General features: G+C 39.8%; 1 protein-coding gene across 1 annotated transcript in view; it reads right to left on the bottom strand.

Annotated features, from left to right (window-relative positions):
• Positions 1–24,953, bottom strand: part of ptn (pleiotrophin) — a 64,759-nt gene extending 39,806 nt beyond the window's left edge. Inside the window, exon 1 of the mRNA XM_036149259.1 lies at positions 24,632–24,953. The gene's annotated coding sequence lies outside the window, so the exon portion shown is untranslated. The remainder of the gene's footprint in view (positions 1–24,631) is intronic.
• Between the last annotated feature and the right edge of the window lie 294 nt (positions 24,954–25,247).

Genomic DNA, 25,247 nt, shown 5'->3' with positions numbered 1-25,247 from the left:
ATGGTCCGTCTTGCATTTTTTGGTAAGGTCTGCAATATGTAATCGAGTAGGTTTAAACAGAGCTGGGTTAGAGGGTTGCATTTAAGTGTTAACCTATAAACGCTGGTGTGTTTTGATACGAGCAATATGGCTCAGAGCCCAGGGTGCCATTCTGCTGGTGAGCAACATGAGCATCTATAAAAAAACTAAATAATCTGTCTATTGTGTAGGAAGGACTTTTTAATTGCTTTTTTGGGCATTGTGCATCTCCACGTGTTGTGCACAGAGGAAGCAGTGGAAGAAAATATGGCTGTGACTCTGAAAGCTTCTGATTTAGAGCTAAACCAAAGGATTATGTTTTGTCTCTGAACCCCAGACTGTATTTCATCATCTGTGGTTGAAAATATCTAATACCGAAATGATTAAAACATTAACTAGTGGTGGTAAAAACTAGTAATCTACAAAGGAACCTCTTTCTTTCTGTTCTTTCAAAGTGAGGCAAGTTTTTTATTTGATTTGGGATATAAATTACAAACATTTTAAAAACTTTTTTTTTAATTAACCCACAGTTTAAGTGTCTTTGATGTCTTTACAGTAAAGTATTTTTAGTTATGTTTTTTACAGAGTAAGGATTTGGCCTGTCTGTTAAGCCTCCATCATAACGACACTGCAAGGATTCATCCACCTTTTCATTCTCCCTCTACAAGATCAGCTTGTCTCCCTGAGTCCCCAGCCTTTCACCATCTCTGACGTCACCGCAGCTACTGCTTTCCCACCCACTTCTCTGCACAACAGAGCTACGCGTGGTGATCTGTATCCAGAACCTCAAAACTTGTTTACAGTTCAATACCTTTTCAATTTACTTTGAACACTTGTCCCCGTGTTGTGGCTTGATTTCCAGGTCATCAGAGTAAACCTTTACAGAGTCACAGCACCTGGTTACACATTCACAATGAGCGATACGTTTGGCATTTCCATCTCATTATCCGGGGTTGGGGGGGATTGGGGGGGGGGGGGGGGGGATCGTCTGTTGTCCAGTTATGCAAAAAAAAAAAAAAAAAACATGATGCAAATCTGTCAAAGAATTCAAACATCTTGCAATTTGCCAGAGCTTCTCCTGCTTTTGCAGCAAAGCCGTGCAAACATTAGTTGATAGGCCATGCTAAACTGAGACAGGCATCTAATGAGACCCCCCCCTTTTTTGTACGTCCTTACATTGACAAGAGAAGAAAATGACAAAACGGAGGTGGATTATATTTGTTCACTTTAGCAAAACAAATGCTGTTTGACAGCTTTGACAGCTTGTCCAGCTGCGCCAAGAGAAGGAATATAATGTTTACAGTATTATTGTCTCTCTAGGGAAAGACTTGAGAGTATAAGCAATGTAAGTTTTTTACTTTATATAACAATCATCTAGACAACGTTTTTCCGTCTCTGTCAGATGGTGCATGCTTTAAGCATTACTTCACACCCTCCAAAGTTCGGTCGGATATATTTGGCCTTTGGTGGTGACTAAAAAAAAAAAATACAGTATTATTCCATCTTTCCCTCTGAAACGCCATAACCTCGTGGTCGTCTTGCAGATTGTGTGGTACCAGAACAAAGCCCTAACCGAGCATCACAGAAACACCCGACAGAGCCAAACAGGAGTACATTTTCCTCAAGGCAAAGGCTCACCCCGGATCACACGGCACCAGCAGAGAGAGGAAAACAACTTACAGCTCAACATCTGTGAAATGCACGTCACACATCTCTGACCAGGTGCCCCCCCCATCCGCATGTGGAGTCAAGAAAAATACCCCATTGATTTTTAAAACTAGAGCAATGCTTGCTTTCTGTAGCCAAGCTACATTATGTGAAAATCTCTTGAATTTCAGGGATGACCGCTGACGAATAACAGAAGTATTTTAATTGCTAACCTCTGGGAACATTTTCACTTAGAGGCATACTCACTTGTGCTGCCAGTGGTTTAGACATTAATAGCTGCGTGTTGAATTATTTTCAAGGGACAGTGAGTTTGCGCCCGTTATACAAGCTCCACACTGACTGCACTGCATCAAAGTGTCACATCTTCAGTGTTGTCCCACAAAAAAGGTACAATAAAATATTTAGACAAATGTGAACGGTGTACTCACCTTTCTGAGATTCTGTACATGAGGTCAGGGTTATGCTAGCATAAAATGGTGCCAAATATTTAATAGGTTTTCTTCAGTATTTTTGATTTAACTATTTTTCATAAGAGATAAATTTACTGAAGATGCAGAACGTCATCAGTTAAATGGAAGCACAGACTCTTTTTTAATGGAACCTATAAGCTAATATGGTTTTAGACCAGCATGTAGCATTGCTTTTACACAGGCCAGGGACTTAAAAGCTTAGTCTTAATTTACCCAGATCAGTAACACAATGTGATGGCTTGACTTAACTTTATTTCAATGGTAGGGAAAATATGTCAAAAAAACTTTTCTTTTCTGTGTTAGAAATTGTTCATGTTTTAAGAGTTTGAAGAACCTTAAAATAATGAACAAAGAGGCTGAAGTGCTGAAGCAATCTCTTGACCCAAGATGTGATCCATTTGGCTCCTTGCTTACTTTTTACATTAGCACTTTTGTTCTCTTCATTTCAGATTTTTGTGGGGATAGAAAGGAGCTATATTCTATCATGCCGATATGGCCTTGGTAAAATATTAGGGATCATTTCAGCTCGTGCCTTACTGTGATTGAACTACATGAAGACCCCAAGAACACCTTCAGATAATACAAAAAAAAAGTATGCTAGGGATTTAAACAGAAGGAAGTATTCAGTAAAAGTGCCATATGGTTTGTTCAGATCCTGACCCCAACCACCCCATCTCAGGGAAGGTAACATTTTCCCACTCCTCTGTATTTCTTTGAAGATTTCAATTTGGTTCTGTTGATGCATTTCACTTGTAGCAGTGTCAAAAAAAAACTTTCCCCGAGTACCTTTGCTCCCCTGTTCGTCTAGCAATTTAATTCCAACATATCATATATGGAGAGCCTGGGCTGTTGAATCCTCTTTTCTTCCCAGACAGTCTACAAGGACATACACCAAAACTATAAAATGGATCAAATGGAGGAGGCAGAGAGAAGTACCACTCTTAAATCTCATGTCTCTACCTACGACTGCGGTAAGCAATTCATGTTTTTAGGCTGTGCAAATCTTTTGTTAATTAGCACATCTGATACAAACAAATGAGTCATTAGCATAGCCGGTCTCCGCAGAATACGATGCTACGATAACCTGGGATTCAGTCATTTGAATCAGCTGTTTCGGAACAGAGTCGTATTTAAAAGATCAAGGTTCTAGGTTACTGAGAATCCGAATTGGACATCCCTCCTTTAGATTTGCTGCTTGAACACCCTTTCTGTCAAGATTTGCATTTGGAGAATTTGACCAAAACGCAGACATAAACTAGAAATGAGCACGTGGAAGATTTTAATTAAAGCAGACAAACTTGCAGGGCTTGAACAAGGAGGACAATAAGAAAAGGCGTAACAGGAGGAACTCCAGAGCTCATCAAACAAGCAAGGGTGGAGAATGATATTGGCTGCAGGTGAGCCAATCAGGGGGGATTTTGAACAGCTGAGGGAAACAGGAATACTGGGGAAAGGTGAAAATTGAACACAGAGTTTGTATGTGAGCGAGTTTATCACGCGACACACGCATATGGTGTGCATGAGTGGAGAACGTATGTGGAAGTGTTGTCATGTGCCTACAAAGTAAAAGGCAGCAGCAAACCTGTGGAGTAGATAAGTTTGCACCAAGCGTTTGAAAAGGCTGAGGGCCTTACCAGGTCCACTGGTGTCCCATTTCACCAATTAGTGTTGCAAAGAAGGCAAACACCCGACGTAACCACAAAGGGTGGTAACACCCCCCTACTGAAGGTGATGTCCCAAAGGGATCACCAAAACAGTCTTTCTACTCCCTTACCATTATACTGTAACCAGTATGCTACTCAAAAACCAAACCATCCCATTAAAACCCATTAAATGACTTCCTAAGACGCAGAGGGAAGCTGAACCATTCAAACAAAACTAGATTCACAAGTTATTTAAAAATGTATCATCCTGGACTGCGTTTCAGAAAGCTGGGTTAGTGGATATCAAGAGTAACTTCTGAGGCAAATGCGTCCGTACCCTGTATACCCTTTTCTGTTTCAGAAAACTCGGAGTCAAATTATGACCACAGAATATTTCAGAGGCAATTGTATGTCATGATTGTTACTGTTGCACTCAGTTATAGTAGAGTTTAAAGGTGTTCTATAGTCAGAGACCCACAAGATTAATAAAAGAACGAGGCAGAATGAAAGCAATAATTTACTCTGTAACAACTTTTGAGACTTGTAGCTCTAATTTTCCATTCATTAATTTTAGGTATAATTGGCTGCATGGCACTCACATTCTTTCATGTGCATGTTTTTAAGGATCCTCCCCCAAGACCGTTAGGGCCACAGTACATTTCTTTATATAAATATAGTCTATATGATGTAGTTAATATGAAGGTAAGGTTGGCCCAAATTATTATTATTATTCAATAACTCACAGCATCCCATCATTATTTGTACATGTTGAATATAGCCAACTAATGCTTTCGTTGGTTAAGGTTAAACACAAGAACAACTTATAATTGGACCTTACCTGATTAAACTGAATTTTCTTGCTTTATCTTGATTTAGTCCTTTTTATGCCTGCCAGGTTGCACCTAGAAACGTAACCAATGCCCCCACCCCCTCCCCCCCCCCCCTCTTTATTTTATTTTATTTATTATTTTTGAGGGAGTGGTGAATGAGTGAAAATACAGCTTTAATTCTACGTCAAACAACACTTATATCGCTCACACATTGACTTTTTCAGCAAATCTCTGGCGCTAACTTGCTTTTTTCGGCAACAACAGGACTGTTTCTTTCTATTAATTATGGTTTGATATTCTCCATATACCTTCATTAAATATTTCTAATTCCATCACAAGAAATGCATACTTAGAGGCATCTCATTTCCTGTGGCCACCATGGTGAATCACGGTATCTGCATTCCATTGATGAGGGCTTCTTTCATCCTCACCTTCAACTGGTATAAAATGGTGGTATAAAATAGACAGCTCTGCAAACAGGTTTATCATTAACAAGTCAAATGTAATTTCATGTAATTCACAAATTACCACAACTTTGAAAAAAGTCTATACCTTTTTCTAAAATTGAGGCCTTTACCTTTTCACTTGAAGGATTAAAAAAAAAACACACCAACTCTCCATCTTCCTAAATGTGTGCTTTGCCACAAGACATAACAATAAAAGGTGTTTGATGTTACAATTACTCGAAAGTCAAGGAAAACTAAGAGACTTTACACTAACTGCCTTACAAGATCTTACTAAAACTCAACCCTAGTCTTCAGAGGTCAGGATTAGTGGGTATATATGCACTAAATGCCAGTAGTTTGGGAAAGCGACCCTATTTATGACAACCCCACCAATATATAGCCAAGCCAATTAGGGTTACTGTCTCACACTAAAAAAAAAACAATAAAGGGACACAACGTAAGGAAGAAGTGTCCTGCAGCCTAAGTGGGAATTCTCTTTACACTTGATTACCAGAAGAAAACACAAACACATGGTGTTTCCCCCAAATAACCACAAATACACATTTTGCAAACACGTAGAACACTTAAGGTGGTTACGTTGAACAAGAGAACTCCGCTGGACTTCATTATCTAATTAGCATGCACCAAAAACCTGTGTTTACTGCCAATCAAAGACCATAATCTCAACACAGCGAGCCCATAAGGCTAAATTGGCACGTTACTAGAAAAGAAGATAGCTTTCCATTTATACAAAATCCCAGACGAGCCCCCAATTGTTCCGGCTTGGCTCAAAGGCCATAACGAGAAGGGAGAGCCACCATCTATAAGAATTTTGAAACAGAGATTTATTTAAACCATATGACGGTTAAAACTAAAACTGTCGATATGAAGTGAGGAAGTCAGTAAAATCAATGATGTACGGTGTATGAGTGGAGAACGTATGTGGAAGTGTTGCCATGTGCCTCCAAAGCAAAAGGCAACAGCAACCCTGTGGAGGAGAGCAGAGAGAGGCACCCAGGGTTTAAAAAGCTGTCGCCTTTCCAGGTCCACAAGTGTCCCATTTCAGCAAATAGTGTTACAAAGAAGGTAAATGCCCAACCTAACCACAAGGGGTCGTAACAGTCTGTATATTGTAGTTTAAATATAACTTTATGAAATATATTAGATACATAAACCTTATAGCATGATAGAAAAACATCAAACTATCACAAAACCATACCTTTAAATGGAAAGTATCATATATGATAATTTTTTTGAATAGTCTATATTGTTTGTGCTATAGTCCATTTTTAAAAACATTTGGACTGTTAGAATAGTTTGTCAAATTGACCCTAAAATCTGATTTGTTACCTGAACCCCACTTTAACTGGAGAACAATCAGTTTGTAAGCAGCAATATTAGTCCTGCCACCTGAATATGATTGGTGTGAGAAATAAAACAAAATTATGTCCTACCACATGACTATGATAGTTCAATAAATACTGCAATCATCATGCATGTTTTAAAAATAGTTTTATTGATTACTGCCAATTTTTGACTTTTTATAATTTACCCAAGTGTTTAATCAAAGAGAGATTTTAGAATTATTTAAAGTATGCATTTCCAGTTTATTCACATTATCACATGTGTAATTCCTCATAGATTTTCATTTTAACAAGAACCAAGGTGCTCAAACCATCCTGGTTTACCCTCACACCTGTTGGATTGTTGGCCAGTCATCACAGCTGTCCTGAATCACAACAACCGCCTTCACTGTAGCTTAAGTTTGATCTCCCTAACCCTTTTTTTCGGTATCAAGATAGCTTTCATCTCACTAATATATCTGTGTGGAATCCTAGCTCGAATACCTTTATGAAACATATTAACACAAACTCTCAGGACAGTTAAACTATTGCTCTAAATCCATTCATGTGAGTTTGTCTCCAAACTGTCCAGATGCACCTTTTCCATAAACAGAAGCTTATCTGAGGTGTTTCAAAGTCAACCAATAATGCTAGATAAAGTCTTTTATAATTCAAACTAAATATTCAATAGATATAGATTCTTAAAGTTGAAAGAAATCTTTAGTAGGCTACGTTGTCAAATGTCACTTTAAAGCAGAAAGACATTTTGCTATCGCAGAAAACCAGCTCCTTTAAAAGTGAAAACAGTAAAGCTACACAGGTTCAACTAATAACTCCAAGAAAATGACTCACTAGTCACTTGTGAAGACAGAATACAAATTTGAGAGTATTCGCACAGTTGTCTTCATCATCTCTTCAGATCAGTAAATCATTATTTCATTTATTTTACAACACTGGGTGGGCGGGTGAAACATTTTAATGCCAAGTCGCAGATAATAACGTCCCAATCCTAACACCAGTTCTTCTAATGAAGGATGAAAAAAAATAAGTAAATAAAAGGATTTCAGATGACTTAGTGATGCAGAACTATCACACAAAGTCTATTTTTCTTCTTAATGTAAAGCACACATTGCAAACAGGGGATGTGGACTGGATGCTCGCTGCATTGGTCTCTTTAGATTTAACTGTCAGCAGAGGGCTCTCATGATCTATCTGTAATGACTCTGACCTCTGCTGTAGTGAGTGCATTGAACAGCACACACCATCCAGCATGCCGTCATAGCGGTATTGAACAGGGCTTCTCACTGCTGCAAACTTCCCTCCCCCTGCTCATGATGAATAATATAACAGGGAATTTCAAAGGGCAGTACACATTAACCATAAAAAAATCTATTCAGTATTAATTGGGCACATTAATTAAAATGTTCCGTTATGGTTAAATGTAGCTACTTTATTCAGAAAACAAACATTATCCAAACACGTTGGTTATTACACTTTAATGCAATGGTTCAGTTAATCATTGTTGTATATCCACTTGTTGGGTGTGGCGGGGGCAGAAAAATGTGAGACCTCAGTCCTCCACACGGCTGTCAAGGGTTTGAGTCCAGACCCTTTCTGCATTCCCCTTTTCTCTCCACCAGTTTACTTTCTGTCAAATAAAGGCCACTAGAGCCACACTTTTATATAAATATATATTTCCCATTTGTTGTGTGCGATTTCTAAGAGAAAAAATATTTATTTTCGTATTAATCCACATATAAACTTAATAGAAAGGTTTTTGTGTTGAAGCTCAAGTCCAGTTTAGTCCAAAAATTATCAATAACCCTGGCATGTTAAGTTTTTGAAATTGCTTTTATTTCAACAAGAAGCTTTTTTTCTGATATGAAAGAAGACAGGCTTCACTCTAGAGATAATACAATGTAGGGGGAGTATTGATTTTGAAACAAAATCTATTTTTTTAATTATACTAAAAACTTTCATGTCAATGATTAATTGTACCCTTCTCAGTAATCAATGGAAAAAAGGTTTTATGGACATTATAGAAACCAAACTCTTCTTATAATTGCTGAGCAGTTTTTTTAGGCCAGAAGCCCTCTTGTCCATCACCCTAATCTCTCTATCTCCATCGGACTTAAGTTGGAGTTCTGATTGGACCAATCCAAAACATTAATATACCCGTATACCATGCTGGTGAAATTTAAGGACTAACCCTAAATATGCCAGGTGTAAAACTATTTTTAGAGATTTCTGTTTGATTTTTTTGTGGTTGATTGAACTGTAAACTGCTCCGACCTAATGGACCATGAAGGATCTATGGACACTGGTCCAGAGGAAGGTAAGAGACACCAGAACACATGATGTAGGATAGGCACTACTAAAGATATTTGGACTTTAATTTCTCAGCAGAACCACAGGCTGATTGCCTCTATACCATGTTGCAATGATACACGTTCATGTATTCTAATGCTGAGCTTCAATTGTGTATTTATGAGGCTGATTCTTGAATTATGTTACTAAAAATATGTCGTTTTTAAGATTGTGTGCAAATATTACTTGACATATTGCCTGCTGTGTTGAACGCTTTAACAGTTTAGGACCTAATGTATGTGTAAAATGAAATCCAAAATGTTCTGAATCTGACCAATGTTGTGGTGAATATACATTATAAAACAGGTAGTTATAGTATCTTTCAAGTGTTTATCATACATTATTTCTGCTCAAAGGTATTTATGTTAATTATGATCTACTACACAAATGAAATGTATTCAAAATGTTGCCAGTTGTATTAAATTCAAACAGTTTCACCTTTTTCTTTCTTTCTGTCTGGATTTGGAGTCTCTTTTACAGTTGCTCACAAATCCACTGCTTTCCTCACAGTGGGTTTCTGCAGACATAACAATGGCATTTTGTTTCGTCCTGTAACTTCTAGGGGAAGACGTGTTAAATTGTTGTTTGGCTGTACAGTGGAAATAAAACTCACTTGATTACCTCATAAACTACACACTGGCCTCTATTGGGTAATAATAGTTATTGTCTGAGGGTAAAAAAAAAGCAGGGAAATGGAGAACTAGTTTTTAAAGGGAGATTTTGAGGGTAATTTCAACCGATCTTTGTAGATGGAAGATGTCACCCATATTAGGGGTTTATTTAAAAGCCTCATCCATGTTGACGGGTAGTTTCAGGGTGTGCATCTGCACAGAAATGAGAAAAGCAGGATCCTCCATTACTCCTGCGTGTCCTCTCATCTTCCCCCGAAAATACCCCTTTTGGCAGGCTTTGAATTATCTGCACTCATCCCTGCCTAAATTGCTAAAATATGTTAGAAGTTGATCAAACAGAAATGGGTTTTTTTTGAGAGCATACAGCCAGCAGAGTTTCCTCTGTGGGGATGGTGGGGATCAGACATGAAAACAGAGCAAGAACAAAGGCTTCCCCGTGGTGTTAAAGATGGCCAGACCACAGCAACCCATCAGAATCTATTCCATGAAAGACGTGGCAAACACCTGCCAAGTGCATAAACCTCTCAAATGTCAACACTCAAGACTGTCTTTTAGAAACGGTGTCAAAACAGAGACGTTCTTACATTCCAGGTATGAAGCCTTTACTTCACTCACGAGCTGTTTTCCTCAAACCGAAACATAATACCACTACTCGAAAACATAAGAAAATCACACATCAAATCACTTGAATTAACCATGACGCTAAATGTTTTGAGTAGGTTTTGTTTCGCAGATAACCCTTAGGTGAAAGTGAAATTCTATTTTATTTTCCCAGATTCCAGCATGAGTTTTATTAGAGCAAATTTATGCACACAAACTTTACACATTGTGTTCAGATTAAATATTTTTTTCCCAGATCAGTATGCTTACTTATGATCTTTACGCTGATGTTTCTGTTGTGGGCAGGATTGAAATGTAGGTGTCCTTTTGTCATGCATTTTCAATAACATTTTAAGCACAAAGTCAAAAGTTGCACACTATCTTTCGATCATCCTATCTTTTACTTTGGATGAGGTGAAGCTTTGAAAATCTCAGTGATTTGGTACAAGGGATGGCTGCAATGGCTGCAGCCTCTGAATTCAACCAGTTCTAAAATGAGAACTTTAGGACTGGTGACGGTGGTGTAATCATTTTGGTTGTACATGTGCTCTACAAAATAAAAGCCTACATACAGTATATCACAACAGATTATCAACAGATCATTGCCGAATTAGGACATACAGTACTGTTGAAACTCAACCGGTGATGGAATATGGTATAGTTGATCCTTTCAACAAATAAGAATTACGAAAAATTCTAAAATAAGTGTTAATTTTTCATTATTACTATTAGATTTTTATTATAATAATGGCATACTCTGTAATTTCAGAATGGCCAGTAGGTTCTATATAACCGCTGGACCTTAACCAGCCCTGGACTGCTAGAACTCAACCACCAAAGGAAATGGCTTTAATGTATAATTTCAAAATAAAGTTTGATATTTTCAGAATAGAAGCCTCAATGTTTTATACTTACTTTTTGTATTTTAGGCCTATTATAGAATATAATGGGATTTTTTTAACCCTGGAAGCTTTCTAATTCAGATTCAGAGACACAGGTGGATTTGACATGCCTTGTGTTAGAGCTATAGTTGGTAATCCTGTTCAGAAACACTTTTTGTTATATTAGGTGAAATGGTCCTTCCATCCTGACAGTAGTCAAATACATTATGTACTCAGAAAATGGAGGTTAAACAAATCGATCTCTGTGAGAACTGAAAAACTGTAAAAATTCTAACCAATCGCTGCTCTTTGCAAAAAAAAATTCCAGACTCTACCTTTAGCAGCTACATCAGATTAATTCAAAAGTACAAAGGTGATGTTGACTGGTTATTGTTGATGAAACTAACACACACAAACTAAAAACTGTATTATTTTAAGCTCTTCCTAAATTTATGGTCAAACCAGATGCACACTGGGACCAACTCAGCCACAGAATCTGTAACTCTGTCCCGAGAATCATGCACCAAGCTGTTGGCCCCATCTCCTCATCGGTTCTCTGGTATATAATTTATCTTTTCAGGCTGTGGGTATAAACTGCAGCCTGAAGAACTCTTCTGGAACAGAAAGAGACCACTACTTTAACTTGTTTACCACATCTTGCAATGGCTGTCAGTCCCTTCCTACTCCAGAAGGCTCTTTGTGACCATGAATCAAAACATCTTGCAACACGCTACATTCCCCAGCTCAGTATCCATCTTATTTCCAGTCACAGAAGAACAAGAGAGTCCATAAACGGTGAAGAAATGCATTGAGATCGGTTGTCACAAATCACGAACATGAACCATGTCATTTATTTATTTTTGAGCCAAAGGAAACCCTTCATCCTGCTGCACTGACTTCAGTTCTGTTTATAACAGGGGCATCAAACTGAAATGCCAGCATGGAGTCTGGTCCATTGCTGAGCTCTCCGAGTTTTAATGCAGTCCACTTTATCACCTGTATATTGTCACAAATGACAAAAGCCGCTAACATTGTTTACACAAGTTGTGGACAGCAATGTACTCATCCGATCTGCAAATGACCTGAGCGCACTGCTGAAAACTACAGCTACGTCTGTGTGCTTTCCTGTTTATGAGCGCGATGGAGTTAGGAACAGAACAGTCACCCAGGAGGTCATGTGCAGCGCCGCAGAGACCCACCGCCTGAGGTTCTCTGACGTCAGCCGGACTGGGTGATGGCAATCCAATACAAAGCCTGCACACCACCTAATACATTCAACTGTGAAATTGGGTGTTACTTGTTTGGATGACATTACACTTATTGGTAGAAGTGATAAATGTAACAACACGTTAAGCAAAAGAGATGTTGCCAGCTGAAAAGCTTTCATAGCTCTTGAAATTTGCATTATTCTGTACTTTACAACCACAGACCGCTGACTTTCTTTGGGAGTTTGTTTGATAGACCTGCATAAAAAAGGGCATAACTGGGGAAATGGAAGCAATCGGGGGAAAAAAATGTTTAATTTATTTAATAAAAAAAACAAATCTGGTCTGTCTGCTGTCTTCATCCTGCCATTCCTCCGACGCTCTGTCGTAACCAGCTTTAACCAGCCTGCCTCACCGCTTGGCTGCAATTAAGCTCATATTGTGTGTGACAGAAAGCTAAATAAGTTTGGGAGCCTATTTTGCCACATGGACAGATCCAATCATTTCCATTGTTATGGAGGTTGCTTCACAACGTGCACGAGGAGCTTTTAAACTTTACATGCAGTTGATAGGAGAACAGCTTTCCACTGTGCAGAGATGATGCTGCACAATAACATTTTAGAGACGTTCAAGAATCTATACTAAATAGTAGGCATGTATAAGATACGGTTAATTGTAAAGACTATATATGCAGTTTAAAAGTCTTTAAATTTGTCTTTGATGAAGGTCACTAAGGAGTAATTTCTGGTATTACCTTCCAGGATGAAATAATTGATGGATCAATTGCCTGGCTTAACACTTCTGAGTTTAGAGTCTCTTTCCTGGGTTGAATTGTCAAATAATGTATTACTACCTTAAACTTTGAGTACTCTCTTTATTTTTGGTTTCCATCTAAAATACTTCCAGCTCGGTATTTTTGTGTTTTTTTATGTGCCTCCTTCACATTATGTCACAAGATAAAGCTTTTAGCACAGGCAGAACTATAATGTAAAGACTTGAGAGGGGGTAGTGTAGTCATTTTGTAGCACAAAAGGTTGTGGGTTCGATTCCAGCTGCATCTGCGTATCGGTGTATGAATGTGCGATTGGGGGAATGTGGTTCTGGTGTTAAGAGCTTTGAGTGGTCAGTATGAATAGACAGAAACGCATTGTATAAATTAAGTCCATTTTTCAATCTAAAGAAGTGGGACTTGGTCCAAAAAGGAGGGTTGTATCTCCTCCAAAAATCTGGCAAAGTCATTAAAAAGCATTAAGTCAGTTAATCTTTGAATAATGCATCATGAACAGAAGGACGTTCATACAGTAAAGCCACAGGGTTCAATTTCCCAAAGCAATGCAGTTTGCATACTGGTTGCCAGAGAGCATTGATGTCCTTGTCACAATCCTGACACGTTCTTCTGATGGGTCAGTTTTTAGTCCCCCACGGCAAAGAGAGACAGAAAAAAAAAAAAAAGACCACAGGGTTAGAAGCCCTTCGAAATAACGCAGCATTCAAATTTGCCTCTGTATGCCCAGATGATAAGGTCACCTTGCTACTTAATTGAGTTTAATTTTACAAAAACTGGTTTAAAAGTTGACCTTGATAGAAGAAGACTTGTAACGTACCACTGCGATCACTCATGCGCATGTTGTTTTATATCAAACAATGCCAACATATAAAACATGTATGTCTGGACTACTTTCATAATTACATTTATTCACACTGCTCGGTTAAGGTGTCCCTGCCTTGTTTGAGCCCTAAGCTGGTCATGTAGCGATAGTTGCACCAATGGTCACATGTTTTTCTCTACTCTTTCATACTGTACATTCATGCTTGCTTTGTACAACACAAATCTTTGTGAAAAGAGCCTTTTCATCACACCCAACTCTGCAGATCAGTCCCAGAGGGGAATCCTTGTTTTGGTTTTATCATTACTTATATAAAACTACATCAGGGCCAAAGGCACAAACTTGTCATTCACAAAATAGCAACAAATTCAGTCTTATAATGGAGGGAGGGCAAACATATACTTGTCATGGTCTCATGTACATTTTCACGTAAAAGCAACTGAGGCAAACTGATTTACATATTTCTGAGCATCTGCAAAGACTATCAAAGTTTAATCCATAAGCTTAAAGCAGCTCCTTAAAAGGTGGAAAGATGTCATTGCTATCAGAAATCCTATTCTACTCCAAGGCGTGTATGCAAAAACTGTACATTAAACATAAATGCTGCCACAGCAAAAAAAAAAAAATCCCATTTATTAAAGATTTGGCTGTTCATATCTTTAAGAGGCATAAGAGAAAATGATGGCCCTCTGAGAAAAGATGTGCCGAGGCTTCCTTATTCATCCTTGAGGTATAGCGAAAATGTTCATTCAGAAGCTCTCTTGCACACCCTATCTTCAAGACAAACTAGCATATTTGTCATGGCTGTTGGTTTCGATAAGGACCCAAGGGCAGATTTAGACTGGCGAAAGAGTTTTTCTCATAATACAAAGAAAACTTAAAAATTGGGTGGCATAAGGAGACCAGGGCAGCATGGGAGGAAAAATACACAGGCAGACTTGACAGAAACAATATGTTTCAGTCGAATGGAAGAATCCAGCAATGAACAATGATAACCAGTGAGGTTATATACTGAAGGACTGATGGAGAATGAGTTACTGGTGTGTCAATCGGGGGATAATGTGGAGCAGCTGAGGAAGAGTGTAAGCAGGGAGGCTGAAGGTGACAGGCCAATTAATAAAGCTAGAGCTGAGGAAAGAAACAGATACACCATCAAACCAAAGAGAAAAGTCTAACAGAAGTTATTTAAAATGCACAAAAAACAGAACACAAGAATAACTTAAGGAACAGAAAAAGGTAAACTATTATGGCAACACCCAGAGAAAATAAACAGGAAAATGATGAAAACAGAGACACAAAAAAAAAACATTAAGCATTACAATATGTGAATTTGTGTTTTAAAAATAAGGGCATCCAGCAAACTTCATGAAACCAATAAAGCAATTAATGCAGCTTTTCTTTTAATTCCCAATATAATTTCCTTCATAAGCATTATATATATATAATACTTATATATTTTTGTCCACTTCTAACTGTTTTGTAACCCTTTGTAAAAGGGTCTATTTTTTTCTTAGTTTTTGTGTCAATGTGTTGATTTATAGAGCTCAATCAGATCACCCAACATAAATCTCTCTCTCTCTAACATATATATATCTATATCTATCTATCTATCTATCTATCTATCTATCTATCTATCTATATATATATATATATATATATATATATATATATATATATATATATATATATATATATATATATACACACACATTTTCTAGCACGCCTATCCCTTGCGGGGTCGCGAGGGGTACTGGTGTCACTATATATATATATATATATATATATATATATATATATATATATATATATATATATATATATAAAAGCTAACACAGGATACTCATCAGAACTTTCATCTAAAGTTGTATACAAAGGAAATATTTATAAGGCACTTATACAGTGTCTTGCAAAAGTATTGATCCCACTTTTGTCAAATTTTGAGACGTTACAAACTTTAATATATTTAGTTGGATATAATTTTTTTGCGAATAATGAAAAAATGTAGAACATGATTGAAAATCTATCCAGAATAGATTTTTGTTTTTTACAGGTAAAACATAACTGCAATCTGAATCAGTTACTCTGATACCCCCAAATAACATCCAGGCCAACCAACTACCTTCAGACGTCACCTTCTAAATAAAAGTCCATTTGTGCTGAATTTCATCTCAGCACAGATCTGGGTGTTCATTAAAGTCCTCAGAGGTTTGTAAATGAATTGAACAAGCAGGTCAGCGATAAAGTTGACCCAGCTCTTTTTACCCATCAGGCAACCTCCACTTAAATATAGTTTTGGATGCAAGACGCTCAAAACAGTTGTTATTTTTATCAGTTCAGAGTCAAGAAATAATATCCACACTACTTCTGCAAGGTTCTGAGACTGCTAGAAAGTTGTTTTCTACATGGGAAGATAACCTTAAAAATACCAATTATAATTGCAATAGTGTAAAGGAAATGACTTGCTTCTTGAGTCAGACCTAAGTGGAAATTTAACCTAAAAGCGTTGGGATTTTTGTGGTCAGATTCATTTGTCATCCTGTTTGGTTGCCGCATGAGTGCAAACTAAAAAAAAAAAAAAAAAAAAATTCAAGGACACAATAATATAAATTCATATTACGTTTCCGCCTCCCTTTCCCAGGTTATTGCCTTTTGCTGCCTCAGCATGGACTCAACAGTATGTGAACTGCAGCTTTACTCGCTCTGTAAACTCTAAACTCCAGCATAGACAAAGGGCAAGGTCGCCGCTCCGGCCCAGTGTTTATGGTCAGATGGAATGTGAACCCTCGGTGAAACAAAACGGGGAAGTTATAATGAGGCAATCCCCCCTCTGTTTGCTGTTTGTTTGGACAGACCGGCTGTCTCACCACACAAGCTGTGGAAGGAATACTAATGCACATGAGTGATGGTTCTCTCCCCATTTCTCTAGATCTTATTTGCCTTTCCTCTCATACAGTTTTTTTTTTTCCCTTTTACCTCATCGTGGATAAAAGTGTTTAAAGGTGAAGGATTCAAAATTCATAACTCACCCTTGACTACGCTGGGACAGGCACACACATTTAAGGGTATTTAGTGCAAAGCAATTACACACTCCTGCTAGATGGTCTCATTCTCTGATTACTCTTTGGTGGGTGGGCATGAAGCCATCCTTTCTGTTGGTAGCCGTCAGCCCATCTAATCCTCGCTGCATCCGTCATAGGTGTTTAATCAAATCCCAGTTCCTCATTATTTGTGCTGCCCGGCAGGAATAAGAAAACATCCCACAGCAACAGCAATTCCCCGAAAGGGATGATTAAAACCAGCTGAGATTTAAACAAGTATTAGGCACCCGCTTTGGCACAAGGAGGAGGTGTAAACTGTTTTTTAATCGTTTTTGGTATTAACTATTAAGATTTGTCCCTTGAAGATGCCATTTTCTTGCTGTCCAGTTTAATTAAAAACAAATCTAAAGGTAGATTGGGAGGGCCGTCCCAGGTTCGAGTCTTGGCCCATTGCTGCATGCCTTCCCCCTCACTCTCTACCCCACTTACTGTCCAAAAAAGGCTCAGAGTGCCAAAAACAAATGAAAAGGAGGAAATAAAAGACTAATTTAATCATGTTCTGATTACTCTGATTGTCAAATTAACAATCACATTTAATTTCCATGTGCACGTTGTGACAAGAAAAGTGGCACATCAGTAGTTTAACTTGAAATCAGACAGGGATAGAAGCACTATATATCAGTCGGGGTCTCACACTGACCCTTGGCATAAGCTGAACATTTCACTGCTCTGCACAGAGCCATGCTATGGTCTCAACATTATTTGTAACACTGCATGTAGAAACTTCCACTTATTTAACTGAGATGTGATATTTCAGCATATTTCTGTAAGGGAAAGAATGATTCAGTTCTGTGTGAAACAGCTGGAGCCCAGTCTGATTGTGTACAAAGTATCTGTTAACGGCAATTTACTTCTGGCCGTATATTATTGATGGTTTTGGGTTCTGGGTTTTCTGGCGGACGGGTGAACCTCTGAACCAAACAGTGTTATTTTCCTGGATTTATGTAGCTCCATCTCTATTTCTATCACTTCTGACTAGCTTCCCTGACTTTGAGAATGAAAAGCATCATCGTAGCGTGATGCTGCCACCACCATGTTTTCCTGTGAGGATGGTTTGTTCACAGCACTGTAACATTTTCTACAACACCACACATTGTTTTACATGTACAGGATGGTAAAAGTATATTTGTATGGTTAAGAACCCCATATATTTGCACTCTTTAGCCGGGCACAGACTGTACGATTTTGTTGCCCTTTTTGGGCTGATTCTTCAGTCGCGTTTCAGCTGCATCGTGCGTCGTGCAGTACACCGGGGGTAACGAGGGCTGATTAGACTCCCCTGATGACGAGCCGATCAGGAATCGTACGGTCAGATGAAAATCAAACATGTTTGAAATTCAGTCGGCCCTCGTGAGGTGATCGTGAGCGCGTCCTGCTGTTGAAGCAGAGCTACGAGCGTCCGTGAGCCGATTTCCCCCCAATTCTTCTACTTCCTCTTCTTCTTCTTCTTCTCAGATAAAAACATAGTGATTTTGTGTCACAAATGATTCATAGTTTCAAACATAACCTGGGTGAATGTCAAAAAATTGCTTTTACACAAGAGAAAAAAGTTTATGAAGGGAAAAAAGCTTTCCTAAAAAAATATTTTTAAAAGCGTCATCTGACAGCTGCTTTTTGTGTTTACTCTGGGTGTCCTTGTCTCTTTTTGTACTTATTTTGGATTGTCTTGAAAATGCAATGAAAAGAAGGGCCAAAAACTTAGAACTGTTTTTGCCCTGAGAAGTAGGTTTACACTACCTGAGTTCTGGATCCCTGCGGGTCCTCCTGAGTAACCACGGGTGTCTTGACAAAACTACATTGAATTTTCATTGAATGTATTGAGGCTCAAGGGGTTTGAATTCTTTACTGACGCCCTTGTGAGGGTAAAATTCTCTCTGCAGAAACAATTAGACTATCACCAAAAACTCTGCGGGTGAGGTGTATTTTAATCCTACCTTAAAAGCAGTCAGAGAGTGGCTCTAAATAATACGAGAGTGCAATAGATTACAGCAGTTATGTGGACTTTTGGCAGCCTACTGGCTTTACTTTGTTTAATAGCTCCTTCAGGGTTTACTTGTGAGTAATTTAGCAGGATTCTGGAATAGGAAAGGCTGCATCCTTCCAAGTCAATGCATTTGCAGCATTTTAACCACAGTTGTATTCACAGAGGAAAGATCAAACGGTCCCCAATAAAATGACTATTCCAGTTACTTTCTTTACTGTTAAAATCCAGATGCTTTAAATGGGATCTCCCATTTTAACTTCAATCCCAGGTGTTACCGACGTTTTAACACTTAAACCATATGTCAGCACCTTCAGGACTTATGTTCCCGCTAGGACAGCTTTGTTAAAGATATAAAACTGCTATCTTCATCTGCAGCCCTCATGCTATGTAATTTGCTTATTTCCTAAACAGGTTGTGTGTACCCACGTTGAAAATAGCCCGTTTTGGGTTATATCCAAGCACAAATTCCCCATACATTATCAAAAACACGGACCAATGAATAGGTCAAGGGTCAAATACGCCCTGTTGTGTTCAGCCACAGAGCTTCACCCCTGCAAGCTCATCGTTTTGTTTTCACAGCGTTGCTGTTTGACCCCGCGGTCTTATTTTCAGCAGTAACAGGTATTCAAAAAAATTGTCAGAAAAAACCCCAAAAACTTGCTGGTCAGCTTTGCCACAACCAAACAACACAAAGACAGACAAATTGAAGAACCACAAAAAGCACTTTACAACTTAAACTTTATAATTTGCTTACAAAGCAGATATATCTCATGAACTGTATACAAACTACAAACGGAGCAGCTACAGACCTGCTGTGCGTCCTTATATGCAATTTTTAGAGATGCAGGAATTAAGCTGACTTCATCATCTGAAATTACCCAATTTAAAGGCATACTATGCAACATTTTTCAGTTAATTAATGTGTTCCATACCGTTTTGGATGATTAAATGAGTCATTTCAGGTCAAACACAGGTTTTCTCGGCCGTCCTGGTGGTCTGTGGGGGAAATACCGTACTTGCAATTGCAGGAGCCCTCGGCCCGAACACACAGGCTCAGAAGTCTCGATTTACGGCGAGAACTGCTACACGCCCCCAGTGAAAGGCATGCTCGTTGCTAGCGCAGTGGCGATATTTGTGCAGTTATCATGGCGGAACCAGCTAGGAAACAGCGAAAGCCCATGTCGGAGCAGGCAAGAAAGAGGAAAAGGGCTCTGGACAGAGAGAGGAGTCGTACACGGGTGAACATCGGGTAAGCTTTTTCCGAATGGCAAGAGCCAGAGCCATAGAGAGAAAGAGTTGCGATTTTCGTTGCGTTCGCCTGTCTGCTAAGCTCAAAACAACCGCACCTGGCTTGACGGAGAAACCAGGAGAACAGCTGAGCATCTTTACGACAGTGCACTTTTACTTGCGCCCTCTGGGGGGAGCCTCGCTGGAAAATCAACCCCGGTTGTATAGTATACCTTTAAGAGCAATAATAATTTCAGTTACGTAGGAAATACTCCGGACGTGTTGCGGCGCATAAGCGCAGCAAAGCAGCATAGGCGCGTCCTACACTTAGGTTCGGTTTTCATTTTAATCAGTCAATAAATGTACACCAGAAGCATAATACACACATGCAACGAGCGAATTTACGCTACGCGACGCCTAACTTAGATTAAAGTTTTAATCTTGCTCCTGTTTGGCGGAGAATAAACAGGAAAACAACATCCTCTGTTAAAGTTCACTTGTGAAAGTATCCCAAAAGTCGAGTCACAAGTTGGTAGAAGTTACCCTGTTGATTGATGCGATGCACTCATTTCTGCGGAGCTCTCTGCCTTTCCTCTTGCAACAGTTTGTCAACTGAAGGAAGGAATGCCAAGGTGTGCTGTCCACTTGGTGCTCTTTCCATGTACCGATAGTTCTTTTCAGGGCAGAAACACGCAGCTGTGGCGTGTACTTTGCAGCGTCTGGTGTAAATTTAGGCTCTTAAAAACACGCCTGCAACCCGCGCCGCTTACGTCACGTGCCCGATGTATTTCCTCCGTTACAGTGGTGTTAAGATTCAATCGAAGAAACGGTCTGCAAGCTTTAACACGGCCGACATTGAGAGTCGTTCCAGAGGAGATGTGGTTTACAGCTTTTTGCAGGTCCCACTGCAGCAGATGATTCCATGCAGGCCGGAGTTTTGTGACCATATTGGTGGCGTCTGTGTGCCAACTGCTCTTAAACAGCATGCACATGATAATTGGACTCAGTTCGCAGTCGTGGAAACCCTTCCCAGGCAGTTTGAATCCTGAGCGCAGTTGTCGCTCAGCTGCATCTGCACTATGGTCTCAGTGTTTTAAAGAACCCACCGAGAGGCGGCTGAGTCACCTAATTTCAAACCAGAAGAAGGCCGATACCTCGACAGGCCAATAAGTTCAGCCGGTGTTTACAAAATGTTCAAACACTGCTCACAGGCCTCCCTTGAGCATTTAGCTGAAAAAGATGTGAATTTGTAAGCAGCATAGCGTCGCTGTGGTTGAAACAAATCATAATTCCCGACTCGCCTCGAAAAGCTACAGCTACAGACGGAATCCCTCTGCGTTGACAGACTTTAAATGACTTTTCCTTCAGCCGTAGCTGAACGAGTATTGTGTGTTTTGACTGGTATCGAGTCCCAGTGCAAGTAACTCTGACAAATATGATCTGTACCGGGGAATGACGACTTTAAAAGACGTGTAAGTAGCAAATCAGATCTGCAACTATAATGCACGTTAGTCACCAAAAATGCCTCCACCTCCAGATCTATAGAGGCAAACAATGAGAAAGAAACTACTACTTAAATCATTTCCTGACCAAAACAATGGGAACAAAATTCCAACCTCAAATCAACCCACAACAAACAGACTGAACAAATGAAACAAGCAAATAAAAGGACAATATTCTGAGTGGGAAATAGGCCATTATCTGTCCAGATCAGTCAGCTTTGCTTTGAGCCACAAGAACAAAATGGTTTTGTTTGACATTGTTGGAATTAGAAATGAGTAGTGAGAGTTATGAGTTTGTTCGGTCCAAATGCGGCAAACGAGAAAAATACAATCAGACGTTCCCAATCAAATATTACATTTGTTCACTTCCTGAGTAAGTACAGAACCTTTGCCCTCTCTGTTCTTTCAGACATTTATTGGGAGGTCTGGAGAGTCTTTGTCTGGTTTTGGACATGTGTCCAGGTATGGGTCTGCAGAATGAGCCACTAATGAGCTGTCTCATTACGGGGGAAAGAAAACATGCCAGGGGGGCGGTGGGGGGCCTTGAGCTAATCCAGAGAGACCAACCTGGAGGTAAAGGGGCCTGGGTTGGCTTGGTTGAAGGTTGATTACACATAACTCGGTAGAATATCCCTATGTTAACTGCATTCTGCAGCTAAAAATAAGTTTAAGTTTGTCGTTTTGTGCCTAATAATAATGATGATAATAATAATAATTGATACTTTATTCATCTCACATTGGAGAAATTCACTACTGCATTTATCCTTGCCTAGATAGCAATGACACAAATTGTTGAAAACTTCAACTTCTGATATAACATCTAAGAGATAGCATAGACATACTTCAACATTTGCACCTTACAAATGCGTATTCTTGATTTTTTTTTTTTACCAAAAAAAGACATTTGGTGCCTCCTCAATGCACATCTTCAGACAATGGGAGACCGACACCACGCACCAATAGTTCAGGACGGCCTTTGTCTCACTGTTGTTGGTAATAAATCAGCTGCTTGGTTAATTTCTACAAACATCTGCATTTTATGTAAATGTTAAAAGATTAAAATGCCCTTTGAAACATCCCTACAACTCAGCTAAGGGTAGGTAGGTAGGTAGGTAGGTAGGTAGGTAGGTAGGTAGGTAGGTAGGTAGGTAGGTAGGTAGGTAGGTGGGTAGGTAGGTAGGTAGGTAGGTAGGTAGGTAGGTAGGAGTGCAGAGGAAGGACACATCTAGACATGCAAAGAAATGTAAAACCAAGCCATGTTAAGTCATTGTTAAAATAAATGCATGAAAAAATGTAAAGATAAATAAACGAATAAAATAGACCAGTAATACATGGTTCATTAAATAACAGTGTCAAATATTATTTAAGTCTCCACAGTTTGCTTTTCCAGCTCTGCCTTTCTATCATTTCTGCAGCTTGTCTCTGGGAAGTAAGTGGATGTCAGATGGATGGCTCACTGACAGGCCTCTCCTTTGGATTCCTTCTCCTCCTCCTTTCTCCCATTTCTCTCTTTATCCCATCCTCCGTCTCTGTGGAGGCCCTCTAGACCCCATCAAGGCCCATTCTGTTCATCTTGCATGTGAAGGGTCAGTGCTTACCCCACAAAAAAAATAAAAAAAATAAACCTGTCCCTCAATGTGAGGACCTTTGTGTATGTCTCGAGCCCCCCTGCTATTCTTCCTCTCTCTTTTCCACTTACTTATGCCCTATAGACAAGAACTGGCTCCTTTCACAGTGCCTCCCTCCCCCCTGGGGTGGACTTCTCTGGCTCCTAACAGCGCCATTCTGTGCCTTATTGCTCCAGCTCGTCCATGGAGAAAAGTCCCACAGAGGTTGTGAGAACACAGAAGGAAATGAACTGGCTTTGTGCTTAAACACATTGACATATACGCAAGGTCATGCGGTAAAGTACGCTTTTAACAACAGAATGGGCAGGAATGTGTAAAAAGTAGTTTCAAGGGCTCTAAAAGACCATCTTGGAAGGAAAATACCAGGGCCGGCTTTGTAATGAAGCGGTTTTATGAGGTTGACCCCGCTGGTTGTCAACCAGCTTAATCCGCATTGTGCTCCGACTTCCTGCGGACCAAAGCAGGTTTCTGGAGCTCATCTCCACTTCGTGTTTAATCTCTCCCTGCCCTTTCATCGGGACCACACCGTGTGTTGATTCTGAAGAAATGAAGCGAAGACTTCATTTTAGGCAAGAATGAACTGGAGGAAGCTTTTTGTGCCCCGGAGGAATGCTCACAAGACGGAGAGGAACTCCGCTCGGGTTCGACTCGGGTTGCTATACAGGGGCGCTGAATACCGCCATGGCAACATCGAGCAGGTCTGCGGGATCACATGGCGCTGATGCAATTCAGAAGAGATGGGTTTGTCATTCTAGTCAGGCCTGACCCAAATTACAATATCCTGGGAAAATAAAAGTGGTCCACATCTACCAGCTTACACGCACAAGCCGACTTAATTGGGTTTGCAAATTTTTTTGGCTGATAGCAATAATAAACAAACATATGGATGTTTGAAGTCTAATCACTAAGAAAGCGGGCCTGTTAATGATTTAACACAACACTCTTTAGCCCATGGCTGCCGGATTATTAGCTCTTGCCAATTGTTTACCCGAGTTTGTCTACGAGCCATTCTCCGTCTGCGACCATAATTCTTCGCGTTTAAGCTTAATTTTCTTTTATATTTCCAGACGCTTAATATTTTGTATCAACAGCCTCTGGGGAAAATTATGCTCGACATGGAATAACAGCAAAAAAACAACAATTAGCAGCATGTCCACCTAGTTGACCAAAAGGCAAAAATATCAGTACAGATTCAAAAATGCAAAACCAAGCAAACTTTTTTGCCTTGGTTTTGCATTTTTGCCAGGCTCGAAAGAAACGCGGACACGGCCGGAAACGTTGCAAATCCAAAAGTTTACACCCCCAAAGATACAGACGGAGAGCCTGCAAACCACTTGCAAAAGCCAAAACCTGCACAGACTCTTTCTCCTGGAACTTTTCTGCCTCTGTGGCGGGTCAAGCAACTATCTCACCAGCCCATCATACCTGTAACAACAATGTGTCAGTATGTGTGCATCTAGGAGAAAAACAGAATCCACTTACTTTGCTCTGGAGGTCTGGTAGTTGTATGTCAGGGTTTAAAGCAATAGTTTCTCAAGACTCTTTTTATCTGCACCTCTGCCCTGCTGTCCTGTCTCTCCAATACTATTTCTCTTTGTGGGCTGAGCTCACGATGGCTGTGTGGGCTCTTTTTTTTTTTTTTTTTTTCTTTGCTGTTAGTATTGCACGGGTTGAGGGGAGGGTAATGGGGTGGGGTGTTAAAACTCTGGGTTTCCTGACTTGTGTTTAAGAGCTCATTACCCCCCCAAGGTCACTCCAGGGACACCCTGCCTGGCACTCACCGAGACACCGGAGAGAAGATGTGAGATGCAGGATGGGAGTGCGAGAGAGAGAGAGAGAAAAGGGCAGCGAAGAAGCCCGAGTGCACAGGGAAATCCAGGACGAAGGAGCTGGCAGAGGAGAGAGACGCAGATAAACAGAGGGGGAAGTGAGACAATGAGCGACACCGATCCAAATGCCAGCGCAGAGGGCAGATATTCAGCAGGAGCGAGCAAACACAACCAAACGCTGCACGAGCCGGTGGAGTCACACCACGTTGTTACATAAAATATGGTGTTGACCCGTGGAAAATTGGGTGCAGACCAATCAATGGAATATT

The sequence above is a fragment of the Fundulus heteroclitus genome, chromosome 17, assembly GCF_011125445.2.
Source record: "Fundulus heteroclitus isolate FHET01 chromosome 17, MU-UCD_Fhet_4.1, whole genome shotgun sequence".
In the NCBI taxonomy this organism is placed as follows: domain Eukaryota; kingdom Metazoa; phylum Chordata; class Actinopteri; order Cyprinodontiformes; family Fundulidae; genus Fundulus; species Fundulus heteroclitus.
This window is presented reverse-complemented; position numbering and strand designations above follow the sequence as displayed.